Raw genomic sequence first — 18,532 nt, forward strand, 5'->3', positions numbered from 1 at the left:
CCTCTGGTGTTCACTTGGAAGAATGACAAGGTACTCTCCTCAGAATGGCCACTACGCCCTCTGGTGTTCACTTGGAAGAATGACAAGGCACTCTACTCAGAATGACCACTTCGCCCTCTGGTGTTCACTCAGAAGAATGACAAGGCACTCTACTCAGAATGACCACTACGCCCTCTGGTGTTCACTTGGAAGAATGACAAGGCACTCTACTCAGAATGACCACTACGCCCTCTGGTGTTCACTTGGAAGAATGACAAGGCACTCTGCTCAGAATGACCACTACGCCCTCTGGTGTTCACTTGGAAGAATGCCAAGGCACTCTACTCAGAATGACCACTACGCCCTCTGGTGTTCACTTGGAAGAATGACAAGGCACTCTACTCAGAATGACCACTACGCCCTCTGGTGTTCACTTGGAAGAATGACAAGGCACTCTACTCAGAATGACCACTACGCCCTCTGGTGTTCACTCAGAAGAATGCCAAGGCACTCTACTCAGAATGACCACTACGCCCTCTGGTGTTCACTTGGAAGAATGACAAGGCACTCTACTCAGAATGACCACTACGCCCTCTGGTGTTCACTCAGAAGAATGACAAGGCACTCTACTCAGAATGACCACTACGCCCTCTGGTGTTCACTTGGAAGAATGACAAGGCACTCTACTCAGAATGACCACTACGCCCTCTGGTGTTCACTTGGTAGAATGACAAGGCACTCTACTCAGAATGACCACTACGCCCTCTGGTGTTCACTTGGAAGAATGACAAGGCACTCTACTCAGAATGACCACTACGCCCTCTGGTGTTCACTTGGAAGAATGACAAGGCACTCTACTCAGAATGACCACTACGCCCTCTGGTGTTCACTTGGAAGAATGACAAGGCACTCTACTCAGAATGACCAAAGCCTCAACATGACCTTGGGTCCAGAGAGCAGTGACGATTTACACCCTCCATTCCTGTCCCCCGAGCAGTAATAAACTAAACAACAAAAATGAAGTGATCGTAGACATACAATATCTTTTAAAATGGCTGAAGGAGAGACAACACATATTGTATGTACAGGCATTCTGTTTATTTTGTATCTATGAGTTTTGAAACAAGTCATGATCATTTTGAAAAGAACGTGCAAGAGAAATATCTGCTCATCATGGCGTTCAGTTGGGAACTTTTCCGCGCCCCGAAAAAAGCACAAAATTTACAAAAATCGCACAGCGTTTAATATATACAACACGCAATAATATACAAATAAAACAAGTCTTCAAGAACACTAAAACACAGACAAGCACTTTGCCATTCAGAAGAAGAAGAGAAAACAACTATTTATATTTAAGACAGGAACAATAAAAATCAATTTAAAAAAACAAGATATAACATCTTATTACATGGCGTGACACCATGGTTGAATTTGCTGCTCTCCAGTAGACTGTGTCGTGTTGTACTCTACACGTGTCACGGTTAGGTAGAGCCTACGGTCCTTCAGTAAGCAGTATATACAGTACACTAACTAAACACATTGACCAGCTGATATTGCCTGAACAGCGTATCAAATCAATCCAGCAAATCGATCATTCGATTTGATTGGTTGATAAAACAGCGTCTCCCAGTTGACTAGTTGTTTGATTTGCCCTGAAATGCCATTAGCAGCGTCTTCACAGTTACTGTATGTCTACTTGGCTCTGCTCAACAGCTCCACGTTCACTGAGTAAGACAACTAGTGATATTGTATGTGGAGGCAACCAGGACAGAACAGTGAAAGAAAAAAACAAGAAAACATTTCGGACAAAATTCCACTGCCTCTAACCAAATGTCGCTTCTAGATTCCACTGTCTCTAACCGAATGTCGCTTCTAGATTCCACTGCCTCTAACCGAATGTCGCTTCTAGATTCCACTGCCTCTAACCGAATGTCGCTTCTAGATTCCACTGTCTCTAACCGAATGTCACTTCTAGATTCCACTGCCTCTAACCGAATGTTGCTTCTAGATTCCACTGTCTCTAACCGAATGTCACTTCTAGATTCCACTGTCTCTAACCGAATGTCACTTCTAGATTCCACTGTCTCTAACCTAATGTCTCTTCTAGATTCCACTGTCTCTAACCGATGTCTTTTCTAGATTCCACTGTCTCTAACCTAATGTCTCTTCTAGATTCCACTGTCTCTAACCTAATGTCTCTTCTAGATTCCACTGTCTCTAACCTAATGTCTCTTCTAGATTCCACTGTCTCAAACCTAATGTCTCTTCTAGATTCCACTGTCTCTAACCGAATGTCGCTTCTAGATTCCACTGCCTCTAACCGATGTCTTTTCTAGATTCCACTGTCTAACTGAATGTCACTTCTAGATTCCACTGTCTCTAACCTAATGTCTCTTCTAGATTCCACTGTCTCTAACCTAATGTCTCTTCTAGATTCCACTGTCTCTAACCGAATGTCACCTCTAGATTCCACTGTCTCTAACCAAATGTCGCTTCTAGATTCCACTGTCTCTAACCTAATGTCTCTTCTAGATTCCACTGTCTCTAACCAAATGTCGCTTCTAGATTCCACTGTCTCTAACCGAATGTCGCTTCTAGATTCCACTGCCTCTAACCGAATGTCACTTCTAGATTCCACTGTCTCTAACCGAATGTCGCTTCTAGATTCCACTGTCTCTAACCGATGTCTCTTCTAGATTCCACTGTCTCTAACCGATGTCTCTTCTATTTTCCACTGTCTCTTCTAGATTCCACTGTCTCTTCTAGATTCCACTGTCTCTTCTAGATTCCACTGTCTCTTCTAGATTCCACTGTCTCTAACCGAATGTCACTTCTAGATTCCACTGTCTCTTCTAGATTCCACTGTCTCTTCTAGATTCCACTGTCTCTTCTAGATTCCACTGTCTCTTCTAGATTCCACTGTCTCTAACCGAATGTCGCTTCTAGATTCCACTGTCTCTAACCGAATGTCGCTTCTAGATTCCGCTGTCTCTTCTAGATTCCGCTGTCTCTTCTAGATTCCGCTGTCTCTAACCGAATGTCGCTTCTAGATTCCGCTGTCTCTAACCGAATGTCGCTTCTAGATTCCGCTGTCTCTAACCGAATGTCGCTTCTAGATTCCACTGTCTCTAACCGAATGTCGCTTCTAGATTCCGCTGTCTCTAACCGAATGTCACTTCTAATAATAATAATGAGTGATGTTTTTTTATTAGCATGTACAGTAAACAAGTCTAACTGGCCAAGTTGTAATTGGATAAAGCTTAGCTTGCATTTCAAGAGCTCCAATTTTTTTTAATGCAATCTCAATATGTGGCTAGGATTGCCAACGGCTGAGTCTGTCTTATTGATAAAAATGAACCATTACAACATTTACGGGGCATGTAAACTGACCGATCTCTATCTCTCTCTGCCTATGGCAACAGTGTGAGTGGGCTGAAGAATTCAATGGCCTACCTCACATAATATGAATCAACAAATCTGGACAAAAGACAAAAATGACAGTATGAGTAAGTCATATTCTTAAAAAGGCGTACGTACACATTGAATGTTTAAACTACGTGTGTGGTGTGTTCCTGTCTCTAGATAGCAGTGTAACTGTTACCAGTGGGTCAGCTAGCTACAAACCAGTGAATCAGCTAGCAACAAACCAGTGGGTTAGCTAGCTACAAACCAGTGAATCAGCTAGCTACAAACCAGTGGGTTAGCTAGCTACAAACCAGTGAATCAGCTAGCTACAAACCAGTGGGTTAGCTAGCTACACACCAGGGAATCAGCTAGCAACAAACCAGTGGGTTAGCTAGCTACACACCAGGGAATCAGCTAGCAACAAACCAGTGGGTTAGCTAGCTACACACCAGGGAATCAGCTAGCTACAAACTAGTGAATCAACGAGTTAGCTAGTTACAAACCAGTGGGTTAGCTAGCTACAAACCAGTGAATCAGCTAGCTACAAACCAGTGGGTTAGCTAGCTACAAACCAGTGAATCAGCTAGCTACAAACCAGTGAGTTAGCTAGCTACAAACCAGTCGGTTAGCTAGCTACAAACCTCAACACTGCAGTACAGAGAGAGAACATGTTGATTGTTTATTGTTTTCCAGACCAGAAACTACTGAACGTTAGATTAGTTGTAATGACGGTCACCATGGACACGCCGCGACCTCTTACCAGGGTCGTTTCCCTTTCAATTCAGCCAAACGCAGAAAGTTAACTGAAATTCACATTTTCCCCAATCAAAGCAAATGAGGAAAATTGGACATTTTGAATGTCATTAGATTGACTGAATTGAAATGGAATTGACTCCAGCCTCTTACCACACCTTCACCTACAAGTCATGTGCTGTATAGGGAATAGGGTGCTATGTGGGAGGTATAATAAGATTAAACAGCAAGGCCTGTTAGTGCCAGCCTGCTTCAGCCCTACACCCCTCCCCTCCGTCTAATCCCTCTTGGCCCTCCCCTTCCTCTTTCTCCTTCCATTCCCGTTGTCTACCCCCGATGACCTCTCCTTTACCTCCACCTTGCCCCCCACCACCACCCCCACCCCCGCTCCGTTCCCCAGTCCCTTGGACAGCCCGTTGGAGACCCCGTTGTTAGACAGAGCCTTGGCGGCCTTGGGCTCCCTGGGTTGGCGCGGCGTGCGGCGGTACGTCTGGTAGTAGAAGTTACCGAACAGGGCGATGAAGGTGAGGGCGTAGCAGATAAGGGCATAGTGCATCCAGTGGGGGAACTCACAGTCCATGTAGAGGGACAGAGCAGTGTGGCCGATGGTGACATGGAACTGGACCTGAGGTAGAGACAGAGGGATCAGTTTATTATGTTACAGGGCCTTCTGGGAAAGTAACATGGAACTGGACCTGAGGTAGAGACAGAGGGATCAGTTTATTATGTTACAGGGCATTCTGGGAAAGTAACATGGAACTGGACCTGAGGTAGAGACAGAGGGATCAGTTTATTATATTACAGGGCATTCTGGGAAAGTAACATGGAACTGGACCTGAGGTAGAGACAGAGGGATCAGTTTATTATATTACAGGGCATTCTGGGAAAGTAACATGTAACTGGACCTGAGGTAGAGACAGAGGGATCAGTTTATTATATTACAGGGCATTCTGGGAAAGTAACATGGAACTGGACCTGAGGTAGAGACAGAGGGATCAGTTTATTATGTTACAGGGCATTCTGGGAAAGTAACATGGAACTGGACCTGAGGTAGAGACAGAGGGATCAGTTTATTATATTACAGGGCATTCTGGGAAAGTAACATGGAACTGGACCTGAGGTAGAGACAGAGGGATCAGTTTATTATATTACAGGGCCTTCTGGGAAAGTAACATGGAACTGGACCTGAGGTAGAGACAGCGGGATCAGTTTATTATATTACAGGGCATTCTGGGAAAGTAACATGGAACTGGACCTGAGGTAGAGACAGAGGGAGGGATCAGTTTATTATATTACAGGGCATTCTGGGAAAGTAACATGGAACTGGACCTGAGGTAGAGACAGAGGGAGGGATCAGTTTATTATATTACAGGGCATTCTGGGAAAGTAACATGGAACTGGACCTGAGGTAGAGACAGAGGGAGGGATCAGTTTATTATATTACAGGGCATTCTGGGAAAGTAACATGGAACTGGACCTGAGGTAGAGACAGAGGGATCAGTTTATTATATTACAGGGCCTTCTGGGAAAGTAACATGGAACTGGACCTGAGGTAGAGACAGAGGGATCAGTTTATTATATTACAGGGCCTTCTGGGAAAGTAACATGGAACTGGACCTGAGGTAGAGAGAGAGGGAGCAGTTTATTATATTACAGAGCCTTCTGGGAAAGTAACATGGAACTGGACCTGAGGTAGAGAGAGAGGGAGCAGTTTATTATATTACAGAGCCTTCTGGGAAAGTAACATGGAACTGGACCTGAGGTAGAGACAGAGGGATCCGTTTATTATATTACAGGGCATTCTGGGAAAGTAACATGGAACTGGACCTGAGGTAGAGACAGAGGGAGGGATCAGTTTATTATATTACAGGTCCTTCTGGGAAAGTAACATGGAACTGGACCTGAGGTAGAGACAGAGGCAGGGATCAGTTTATTATATTACAGGTCCTTCTGGGAAAGTAACATGGAACTGGACCTGAGGTAGAGACAGAGGGAGGGATCAGTTTATTATATTACAGGGCCTTCTGGGAAAGTAACATGGAACTGGACCTGAGGTAGAGACAGAGGCAGGGATCAGTTTATTATATTACAGGTCCTTCTGGGAAAGTAACATGGAACTGGACCTGAGGTAGAGACAGAGGGAGGGATCAGTTTATTATATTACAGGGCCTTCTGGGAAAGTAACATGGAACTGGACCTGAGGTAGAGACAGAGGGAGGGATCAGTTTATTATATTACAGGGCCTTCTGGGAAAGTAACATGGAACTGGACCTGAGGTAGAGACAGAGGGAGGGATCAGTTTATTATATTACAGGGCCTTCTGGGAAAGTAACATGGAACTGGACCTGAGGTAGAGACAGAGGGATCAGTTTATTATATTACAGGGCATTCTGGGAAAGTAACATGGAACTGGACCTGAGGTAGAGACAGAGGGATCAGTTTATTATGTTACAGGGCCTTCTGGGAAAGTAACATGGAACTGGACCTGAGGTAGAGACAGAGGGAGGGATCAGTTTATTATATTACAGGGCCTTCTGGGAAAGTAACATGGAACTGGACCTGAGGTAGAGACAGAGGGATCAGTTTATTATATTACAGGGCCTTCTGGGAAAGTAACATGGAACTGGACCTGAGGTAGAGACAGAGGGAGGGATCAGTTTATTATATTACAGGGCATTCTGGGAAAGTAACATGGAACTGGACCTGAGGTAGAGACAGAGGGAGGGATCAGTTTATTATATTACAGGGCATTCTGGGAAAGTAACATGGAACTGGACCTGAGGTAGAGACAGAGGGAGGGATCAGTTTAAACCGTATTATATTACAGGGCATTCTGGGAAAGTAACATGGAACTGGACCTAAGGTAGAGACAGAGGGATCAGTTTATTATATTACAGAGCCTTCTGGGAAAGTAACATGGAACTGGACCTGAGGTAGAGACAGAGGGAGGGATCAGTTTATTATATTACAGAGCCTTCTGGGAAAGTAACATGGAACTGGACCTGAGGTAGAGACAGAGGGAGGGATCAGTTTAAACCGTATTATATTACAGGGCCTTCTGGGAAAGTAACATGGAACTGGACCTGAGGTAGAGACAGAGGGAGGGATCAGTTTATTATATTACAGGGCATTCTGGGAAAGTATTCAGACCCCTTGACTTTTAAAACATTTTGTTACGTTACAGCCTTATTCTAAAATGGATTAAATTAAAAAAACATGTGCCTTATCAATCTATACACAATACCCCATAGTGACATACAGTATATCACAAAAGTGAGTACACCCCTCACATTTTTTTGTAAATATTTGAGTGTATCTTTTCATGTGACAACACTGAAGAAAGGACACTTTGCTACAGTGTAAAGTAGTGAGTGTACAGCTTGTATAACAGTGTAAATTTGTTGTCCCCTCAAAATAACTCAACACACAGGCATTAATGTCTAAACCGCTGGCAACAAAAGTGAGTACACCCCTAAGTGAAAATGCCCTGCGGGGATGTTTTTCAGCAGCAGGGACTGGGAGACTAGTCAGGATCGAGGGAAAGATGAACGGAGCAAAGTACAGAGAGAGATCCTTGATGAAAATCTGCTCCAGAGCTCTCAGGACCTCAGACTGGGGTGAAGGTTCACCTTCCAACAGGACAATGACCCTAAGCACACAGCCAAGACAACGCAGGAATGGCTTCGGGACAAGTCTCTGAATGTCCTTGAGTGGCCCAACCAGAGCCCGGACTTGAACCCGATCGAACATCTCTGGAGAGACCTGAAAATAGCTGTGCAGCGATGCTCCCCATCCAACCTGACAAGAGCTGGAGAGGATTCTGCAGAGAAGAATGGGAGAAACTCCCCAAATACAGGTGTGACAAATTTCCGTAAAAAAAAAAAAAAAACATTTTCAAAAATGTCTAAAAACCTGTTTTTTTCACCTACAAGTCATGTGCTGTATAGGGAATAGGGTGCTATGTGGGAGGTATAATAAGATTAAACAGCAAGGCCTGTTGGTGCCAGCCTCCTTCAGCCCTACACTCCCTCCCCTCCGTCTAATCCCTCTTGGCCCTCCCCTTCCTCTTTCTCCTTCCATTCCCGTTGTCCACCCCGATGACCTCTCCTTTACCTCCACCTTGCCCCCACCACCACCCCCACCCCGCTCCGTCCTGTCTGAGATATTGTGAGTAGATTGATGAGTCGGGAAAAACGTTCAGTAACGTAACAAAATGTGGAATATGTCAAAGGGGTCTGATTTCTTCTCTAATTGCTCTGTACAATACGACAGGGCTATTCAACTGTGGACATGTAGAAGGCAATCTGAGGGAAGAAGGTGAGACACAACCTTTCTGGTTTTCATGATCTCTCCAGGTAGAGAAGAAGACCAGCTGGTTTTCATGATCTCTCCAGGTAGAGAAGAAGACCAGCTGGTTTTCATGATCTCTCCAGGTAGAGAAGAAGACCCAGCTGGTTTTCATGATGTCTCCAGGTAGAAGATGACCCAACTGGTTTTCATGATCTCTCCAGGAGAAGATGACCCAACTGGTTTTCATGATGTCTCCAGGTAGAGAAGAAGACCAGCTGGTTTTCATGATGTCTCCAGGTAGAGAAGAAGACCAGCTGGTTTTCATGATCTCTCCAGGTAGAGAAGAAGACCAGCTGGTTTTCATGATCTCTCCAGGTAGAGAAGAAGACCAGCTGGTTTTCATGATCTCTCCAGGTAGAGAAGAAGACCAGCTGGTTTTCATGATCTCTCCAGGTAGAGAAGATGACCAGCTGGTTTCCATGACCTCTCCAGGTAGAGAAGATGACCCAGCTGGTTTTCATGATCTCTCCAGGTAGAGAAGATGACCAGCTGGTTTTCATGATCTCTCCAGGTAGAGAAGAAGACCAGCTGGTTTTCATGATCTCTCCAGGTAGAGAAGAAGACCAGCTGGTTTTCATGATCTCTCCAGGTAGAGAAGAAGACCAGCTGGTTTTCATGATCTCTCCAGGTAGAGAAGAAGACCCAGCTGTACTTCATGATCTCTCCAGGTAGAGAAGATGACCAGCTGGTTTTCATGATCTCTCCAGGTAGAGAAGAAGACCAGCTGGTTTTCATGATCTCTCCAGGTAGAGAAGAAGACCAGCTGGTTTTCATGATCTCTCCAGGTAGAGAAGAAGACCCAGCTGTACTTCATGATCTCTCCAGGTAGAGAAGATGACCAGCTGGTTTTCATGATCTCTCCAGGTAGAGAAGAAGACCAGCTGGTTTTCATGATCTCTCCAGGTAGAGAAGAAGACCAGCTGGTTTTCATGATCTCTCCAGGTAGAGAAGAAGACCAGCTGGTTTTCATGATCTCTCCAGGTAGAGAAGAAGACCCAGCTGTACTTCATGATCTCTCCAGGGTAGAGAAGAAGACCAGCTGGTTTTCATGATCTCTCCAGGTAGAGAAGATGACCAGCTTCGACCTTCGAGGTTCACTAACCGAATAGTCCAGCAACGCAGTAGTTATGATATGACATAATGCCATGACTGACTTAACTGAAATCCATCTGAATCAAGTTAGACTTTTATTGTAAATCCATCTGCATCAAGTTAGACTGACTTTACTGTAAATCCATCTGAATCAAGTTAGACTGACTTTACTGTAAATCCATCTGAATCAAGTTAGACTGACTTTACTGTAAATCCATCTGAATCAAGTTAGACTGACTTTACTGTAAATCCATCTGAATCAAGTCAGACTGACTTTACTGTAAATCCATCTGAATCAAGTTAGACTGACTTTACTGTAAATCCATCTGAATCAAGTTAGACTGACTTTACTGTAAATCCATCTGAATCAAGTTAAGACTGACTTTACTGTAAATCCATCTGAATCAAGTTAAGACTGACTTTACTGTAAATCCATCTGAATCAAGTTAGACTGACTTTACTGTAAATCCATCTGAATCAAGTTAGACTGACTTTACTGTAAATCCATCTGAATCAAGTTAGACTGACTTTACTGTAAATCCATCTGAATCAGGTTAGACTGACTTTACTGTAAATCCATCTGAATCAAGTTAGACTGACTTTACTGTAAATCCATCTGAATCAAGTTAGACTGACTTTACTGTAAATCCATCTGAATCAAGTTAGACTGACTTTACTGTAAATCCATCTGAATCAAGTTAGACTGACTTTACTGTAAATCCATCTGAATCAAGTTAAGACTGACTTTACTGTAAATCCATCTGAATCAAGTTAGACTGACTTTACTGTAAATCCGTCTAAATCAAGTTACTGTAAACGGATCTCTTACCATCTGGATGACAGTCAGGTACTTCTTCCACCACAGGTACTTCTGGATCTTGGGTCCAAAGGAGGCCAGCCCATAGTACAGATACATCAGGACATGGATGGCTGCATTCATGTGTGCACCAAAGAATGCTGCAAAGGAGGGAGGGGAAACCCATCAGATAATGAGGTCCATTACCAAATTACCAATAAGCATGAATCTCTAATAAAGGGAACGTAACACGTTTCTGCTTTGAGCTACAGTTCAACGCAGAAGAAGAGATTCCTTTTTTCTAAAAAGGAAATTGCTGTGTTAAGTATATAAAAACAGACAAGTAGATGGGATACTCACACTGTCCACCAGTGACCCAAAGGAAGACAAGTAGATGGGATACTCACACTGTCCTCCAGCGACCCAAAGGAAGACAAGTAGATGGGATACTCACACTGTCCTCCAGCGACCCAAAGGAAGACAAGTAGAGGGGATACTCACACTGTCCTCCAGCGAACCAAAGGAAGACAAGTAGAGGGGATACTCACACTGTCCGCCAGCGACCCAAAGGAAGACAAGTAGAGGGGATACTCACACTGTCCTCCAGCGACCCAAAGGAAGACAAGTAGGGGATACTCACACTGTCCGCCAGCGACCCAAAGGAAGACAAGTAGAGGGGATACTCACACTGTCCGCCAGCGACCCAAAGGAAGACAAGTAGAGGGGATACTCACATTGTCCTCCAGCGACCCAAAGGAAGACAAGTAGAGGGGATACTCACTGTCCTCCAGCGACCCAAAGGAAGACAAGTAGGGGATACTCACATTGTCCTCCAGGACCCAAAGGAAGACAAGTAGAGGGGATACTCACACTGTCCTCCAGCGACCCAAAGGAAGACCAGTAGAGGGGATACTCACACTGTCCTCCAGCGACCCAAAGGAAGACAAGAGAGGGGATACTCACACTGTCCTCCAGCGACCCAAAGGAAGACAAGTAGAGGGGATACTCACACTGTCCTCCAGCGACCCAAAGGAAGACAAGTAGATGGGATACTCACACTGTCCTCCAGCGACCCAAAGGAAGACGAGTAGAGGGGATACTCACACTGTCCCCCTGACCCAAAGGAAGACAAGTAGAGGGGATACTCACACTGTCCTCCAGCGACCCAAAGGAAGACAAGTAGAGGGGATACTCACACTGTCCGCCAGCGACCCAAAGGAAGTTGCAGGGTTAAGTAACACAGCAGTAGAGGGGATACTCACACTGTCCGCCAGCGACCCAAAGGAAGTTGCAGGGTTAAGTAAAAACAGACGAGTAGAGGGGATACTCACACTGTCAGCGACCCAAAGGAAGTTGCAGGGTTAAGTAAAAACAGACAGTAGAGGGGATACTCACACTGTCCGCCAGCGACCCAAAGGAAGTTGCAGGGTTAAGTAAAACAGACGAGTAGAGGGGATACTCACACTGTCCGCCAGCGACCCAAAGGAAGTTGCAGGGTTAAGTAAAACAGACGAGTAGAGGGGATACTCACACTGTCCGCCAGCGACCCACTTGATGCCCGATCCACCAGAGGGTGAACATGGAGCAGTGGTGGTAGACGTGTAGGAAGCTGACCTGGTTAAACTTCTTCCTCAGGATGAAGAACACAGTGTCCAGGTACTCTACTCCTTTAGAGACGAAATACCACCACACGCCGCTGCTATCTGTGAGGGGGGGGCGGGACGGGGGCAGGGCGGGGACATTAGTATCATCCAGGAAGATTTGGATAATCATCTCCAGACAGTTTATATTTCATAACTTAAGGGGGGGAGGGGGTCATGACCTCTCCAGAGGGGGAGTTTTTATGCGTCTGCTAGAATCTGTGGACTAGACTATAGCCCGATATGATCCCTGTCCTTTGACCTTTCATTATCAACAATTGGACACAAAATGGTCCTGACGACAGAGAGGAAGAGGTCGAAGTGAAAGGGATAAACTGGGCCCAAAATGTGTCTCCTCTAGCAGGGGGTTTATTTCTTATTGTTTTACACAATGGGGGGGGACACCTGTTCCGAATCAAGGACTTTTATATGGAGGTCAATGAGAGTGTTGAATTTCGTCAACAAAACCTGTGATGGCTTATTTGATTACATGAGGCTTGATTGATCGAATAGAACACTCTATACCTGTAGTTCACACGTATATCTGCCCTCTCATTGGCTAGATCGGTCCCACTTGATCTTGCCTACTTCTATACTTCTAATACATTTATTGTCATTGTTAGACTGCCACTTGAGCATCTGGTCAGTATAATGGATCATCTGTGTGGACGTGGCATGCTGCCTGGTGTAGACGTCATGGAGAAGTAGCTAGGTAAAACTGACCCCCTGCTGGCCCCGTCTGTCTGATAGGAGGGTTTGATCAGATGAATAAAAGCCTGATCGTGTTTCTTAACGTCTCCCAGAGGTGAGGGAAAGAGAGAGCGGGTGTCTAATTTCATGATCCCAGTCGCTGCAAGGATCAAGGCCAGCCAGCATCTCCCAGTTACTGGTCACACCTGTACTACTGGTCATACCTGTACTACTGGTCATACCTGTACTACTGGTCATACCTGTACTACTGGTCACACCTGTACTACTGGTCACACCTGTACTACTGGTCACACTGTACTACTGGTCACACCTGTACTACTGGTCATACCTGTACTACTGGTCACACCTGTACTACTGGTCACACCTGTACTACTGGTCATACCTGTACTACTGGTCATACCTGTACTACTGGTCACACCTGTTCTACTGGTCACACCTGTACTACTGGTCACACCTGTACTACTGGTCACACCTGTACTACTGGTCATACCTGTACTACTGGTCATACCTGTACTACTGGTCATACCTGTTCTACTGGTCACACCTGTACTACTGGTCACACCTGTTCTACTGGTCACACCTGTTCTACTGGTCATACCTGTTCTACTGGTCACACCTGTTCTACTGGTCACACCTGTACTACTGGTCACACCTGTACTACTGGTCATACCTGTACTACTGGTCACACCTGTACTACTGGTCACACCTGTACTACTGGTCATACCTGTAACTGGTCACACCTGTACTACTGGTCACACCTGTACTACTGGTCACACCTGTACTACTGGTCATACCTGTACTACTGGTCACACCTGTACTACTGGTCACACCTGTACTACTGGTCATACCTGTACTACTGGTCATACCTGTACTACTGGTCACACCTGTACTACTGGTCACACCTGTACTACTGGTCATACCTGTACTACTGGTCACACCTGTACTACTGGTCACACCTGTACTACTGGTCACACCTGTACTACTGGTCATACCTGTACTACTGGTCACACCTGTACTACTGGTCACACCTGTACTACTGGTCACACCTGTACTACTGGTCATACCTGTACTACTGGTCATACCTGTTCTACTGGTCATACCTGTTCTACTGGTCACACCTGTACTACTGGTCATACCTGTTCTACTGGTCACACCTGTACTACTGGTCATACCTGTACTACTGGTCATACCTGTACTACTGGTCACACCTGTTCTACTGGTCACACCTGTACTACTGGTCACACCTGTACTACTGGTCACACCTGTACTACTGGTCATACCTGTACTACTGGTCATACCTGTACTACTGGTCATACCTGTTCTACTGGTCACACCTGTACTACTGGTCACACCTGTACTACTGGTCACACCTGTTCTACTGGTCATACCTGTACTACTGGTCACACCTGTTCTACTGGTCATACCTGTACTACTGGTCACACCTGTACTACTGGTCACACCTGTACTACTGGTCATACCTGTACTACTGGTCATACCTGTACTACTGGTCATACCTGTACTACTGGTCACACCTGTACTACTGGTCATACCTGTACTACTGGTCACACCTGTACTACTGGTCATACCTGTACTACTGGTCATACCTGTACTACTGGTCATACCTGTACTACTGGTCACACCTGTACTACTGGTCATACCTGTACTACTGGTCATACCTGTACTACTGGTCACACCTGTACTACTGGTCACACCTGTACTACTGGTCATACCTGTACTACTGGTCATACCTGTACTACTGGTCATACCTGTACTACTGGTCACACCTGTTCTACTGGTCACACCTGTTCTACTGGTCATACCTGTACTACTGGTCATACCTGTACCACTCGTCATACCTATACTACTGGTCACACCTGTACTACTGGTCACACCTGTTCTACTGGTCATACCTGTACTACTGGTCATACCTGTACTACTGGTCATACCTGTACCACTCGTCATACCTATACTACTGGTCACACCTGTACTACTGGTCATACCTGTACCACTCGTCATACCTATACTACTGGTCACACCTGTACTACTGGTCACACCTGTACCACTGGTCACACCTGTACTACTGGTCATACCTGTACTACTGGTCATACCTGTTCTACTGGTCATACCTGTACTACTGGTCATACCTGTTCTACTGGTCATACCTGTACTACTGGTCACACCTGTACTACTGGTCACACCTGTACTACTGGTCACACCTGTACTACTGGTCACACCTGTACCACTCGTCATACCTGTACCACTGGTCACACCTGTACTACTGGTCACACCTGTACTAATGGTCACACCTGTACCACTCGTCATACCTGTACCACTGGTCACACCTGTACTACTGGTCATACCTGTACCACTCGTCATACCTATACTACTGGTCACACCTGTACTACTGGTCACACCTGTACCACTCGTCATACCTGTACCACTGGTCACACCTGTACTACTGGTCATACCTGTACTACTGGTCATCCGGTTCTACTGGTCATACCTGTACTACTGGTCACACCTGTACTACTGGTCACACCTGTACTACTGGTCACACCTGTACCACTCGTCATACCTATACTACTGGTCACACCTGTACTACTGGTCACACCTGTACCACTCAGTCATACCTATAATACTAGTCACACCTGTACTACTGGTCATACCTGTACTACTGGTCATACCTGTTCTACTGGTCACACCTGTACTACTGGTCACACCTGTACTACTGGTCACATCTGTACCACTGTCATACCTATACTACTGGTCACACCTGTACTACTGGTCACACCTGTACTACTGGTCACACCTATACTACTGGTCACACCTGTACTACTGGTCACACCTGTACCACTCGTCATACCTGTACCACTCGTCATACCTGTACTACTGGTCACACCTGTACTACTGGTCACACCTGTACCACTCGTCATACCTATACTACTGGTCACACCTGTACTACTGGTCATACCTGTACTACTGGTCATACCTGTTCTACTGGTCATACCTGTACTACTGGTCATACCTGTACTACTGGTCACACCTGTACTACTGGTCACACCTGTACTACTGGTCACACCTGTACCCTCGTCATACCTATACTACTGGTCACACCTGTACTACTGGTCACACCTGTACCACTCGTCATACCTATACTACTGGTCACACCTGTACTACTGGTCATACCTGTACTACTGGTCATACCTGTTCTACTGGTCATACCTGTACCACTGGTCATACCTGTACTACTGGTCATACCTGTACCACTGGTCATACCTGTACTACTGGTCATACCTGTACTACTGGTCATACCTGTTCTACTGGTCACATACCTGTTCTACTGGTCACATACCTGTTCTACTGGTCACATACCTGTACTACTGGTCATACCTGTACTACTGGTCATACCTATACTACTGGGCATACCTGTACTACTGGTCATACCTATACTACTGGTCATACCTGTACTACTGGTCATACCTGTACTACTGGTCATACCTGTACTACTGGTCATACCTATACTACTGGGCATACCTGTACTACTGGTCATACCTATACTACTGGTCATACCTGTACTACTGGTCATACCTGTACTACTGGTCATATCTGTACTACTGGTCATATCTGTACTACTGGTCACACCTGTACCACTGGTCATACCTGTACTACTGGTCATACCTGTTCTACTGGTCATACCTGTACTACTGGTCATACCTGTACCACTGGTCATACCTGTACCACTGGTCATACCTGTACTACTGGTCATACCTATACTACAGGTCACACCTGTACTACTGGTCATACCTGTACCACTGGTCATGGTACTACAGGTCACACCTGTACTACTGGTCACACCTGTACTACTGGTCATACCTGTACTACTGGTCATACCTATACTACTGGTCATACCTGTACTACTGGTCATACCTGTACTACAGTCATACCTGTACTACTGGTCATATCTGTACTACTGGTCACACCTGTACTACTGGTCATATCTGTACTACTGGTCACACCTATACTACTGGTCACACCTGTACCACTGGTCATACCTGTACTACTGGTCATACCTGTTCTACTGGTCACATACCTGTTCTACTGGTCACATACCTGTACTACTGGTCATACCTGTACTACTGGTCATACCTGTACTACTGGTCATACCTATACTACTGGTCATACCTGTACTACTGGTCATACCTGTACTACTGGTCATACCTGTACTACTGGTCATATCTGTACTACTGGTCACACCTATACTACTGGTCACACCTGTACCACTGGTCATACCTGTACTACTGGTCATACCTGTTCTACTGGTCATACCTGTACTACTGGTCATACCTGTACCACTCGTCATACCTATACTACTGGTCACACCTGTACTACTGGTCACACCTGTTCTACTGGTCATACCTGTACTACTGGTCATACCTGTACTACTGGTCATACCTGTACCACTCGTCATACCTATACTACTGGTCACACCTGTACTACTGGTCATACCTGTACCACTCGTCATACCTATACTACTGGTCACACCTGTACTACTGGTCACACCTGTACCACTGGTCACACCTGTACTACTGGTCATACCTGTACTACTGGTCATACCTGTTCTACTGGTCATACCTGTACTACTGGTCATACCTGTTCTACTGGTCATACCTGTACTACTGGTCACACCTGTACTACTGGTCACACCTGTACTACTGGTCACACCTGTACTACTGGTCACACCTGTACCACTCATCATACCTATACTACTGGTCACACCTGTACTAATGGTCACACCTGTACCACTCGTCATACCTGTACCACTGGTCACACCTGTACTACTGGTCATACCTGTACCACTCGTCATACCTATACTACTGGTCACACCTGTACTACTGGTCACACCTGTACCACTCGTCATACCTGTACCACTGGTCACACCTGTACTACTGGTCATACCTGTACTACTGGTCATACCGGTTCTACTGGTCATACCTGTACTACTGGTCACACCTGTACTACTGGTCACACCTGTACTACTGGTCACACCTGTACCACTCGTCATACCTATACTACTGGTCACACCTGTACTACTGGTCACACCTGTACCACTCGTCATACCTATAATACTAGTCACACCTGTACTACTGGTCATACCTGTACTACTGGTCATACCTGTTCTACTGGTCACACCTGTACTACTGGTCACACCTGTACTACTGGTCACATCTGTACCACTCGTCATACCTATACTACTGGTCACACCTGTACTACTGGTCACACCTGTACTACTGGTCACACCTATACTACTGGTCACACCTGTACTACTGGTCACACCTGTACCACTCGTCATACCTGTACCACTCGTCATACCTGTACTACTGGTCACACCTGTACTACTGGTCACACCTGTACCACTCGTCATACCTATACTACTGGTCACACCTGTACTACTGGTCATACCTGTACTACTGGTCATACCTGTTCTACTGGTCATACCTGTACTACTGGTCATACCTGTACTACTGGTCACACCTGTACTACTGGTCACACCTGTACTACTGGTCACACCTGTACCACTCGTCATACCTATACTACTGGTCACACCTGTACTACTGGTCACACCTGTACCACTCGTCATACCTATACTACTGGTCACACCTGTACTACTGGTCATACCTGTACTACTGGTCATACCTGTTCTACTGGTCATACCTGTACCACTGGTCATACCTGTACTACTGGTCATACCTGTACCACTGGTCATACCTGTACTACTGGTCATACCTGTACTACTGGTCATACCTGT

The 18,532-nt window shown here is 45.6% G+C and overlaps 1 long non-coding RNA gene and 1 pseudogene across 1 annotated transcript; one reads left to right on the forward strand and one right to left on the reverse strand.

The window, feature by feature from the left end:
• Positions 1-1,055: 1,055 nt before the first annotated feature.
• LOC118382875 (elongation of very long chain fatty acids protein 4-like) overlaps positions 1,056-18,532 on the reverse strand; it is a 24,976-nt pseudogene continuing 7,499 nt past the window's right edge.
• On the forward strand, positions 8,753-9,458 carry LOC127920264 (uncharacterized). The gene is made up of 3 exons (XR_008105527.1): positions 8,753-8,880; positions 8,999-9,115; positions 9,352-9,458. It is a non-coding gene; the product is annotated as an uncharacterized LOC127920264 (long non-coding RNA).

The sequence above is a fragment of the Oncorhynchus keta genome, unplaced genomic scaffold, assembly GCF_023373465.1.
Source record: "Oncorhynchus keta strain PuntledgeMale-10-30-2019 unplaced genomic scaffold, Oket_V2 Un_contig_1875_pilon_pilon, whole genome shotgun sequence".
NCBI lineage: Eukaryota > Metazoa > Chordata > Actinopteri > Salmoniformes > Salmonidae > Oncorhynchus > Oncorhynchus keta.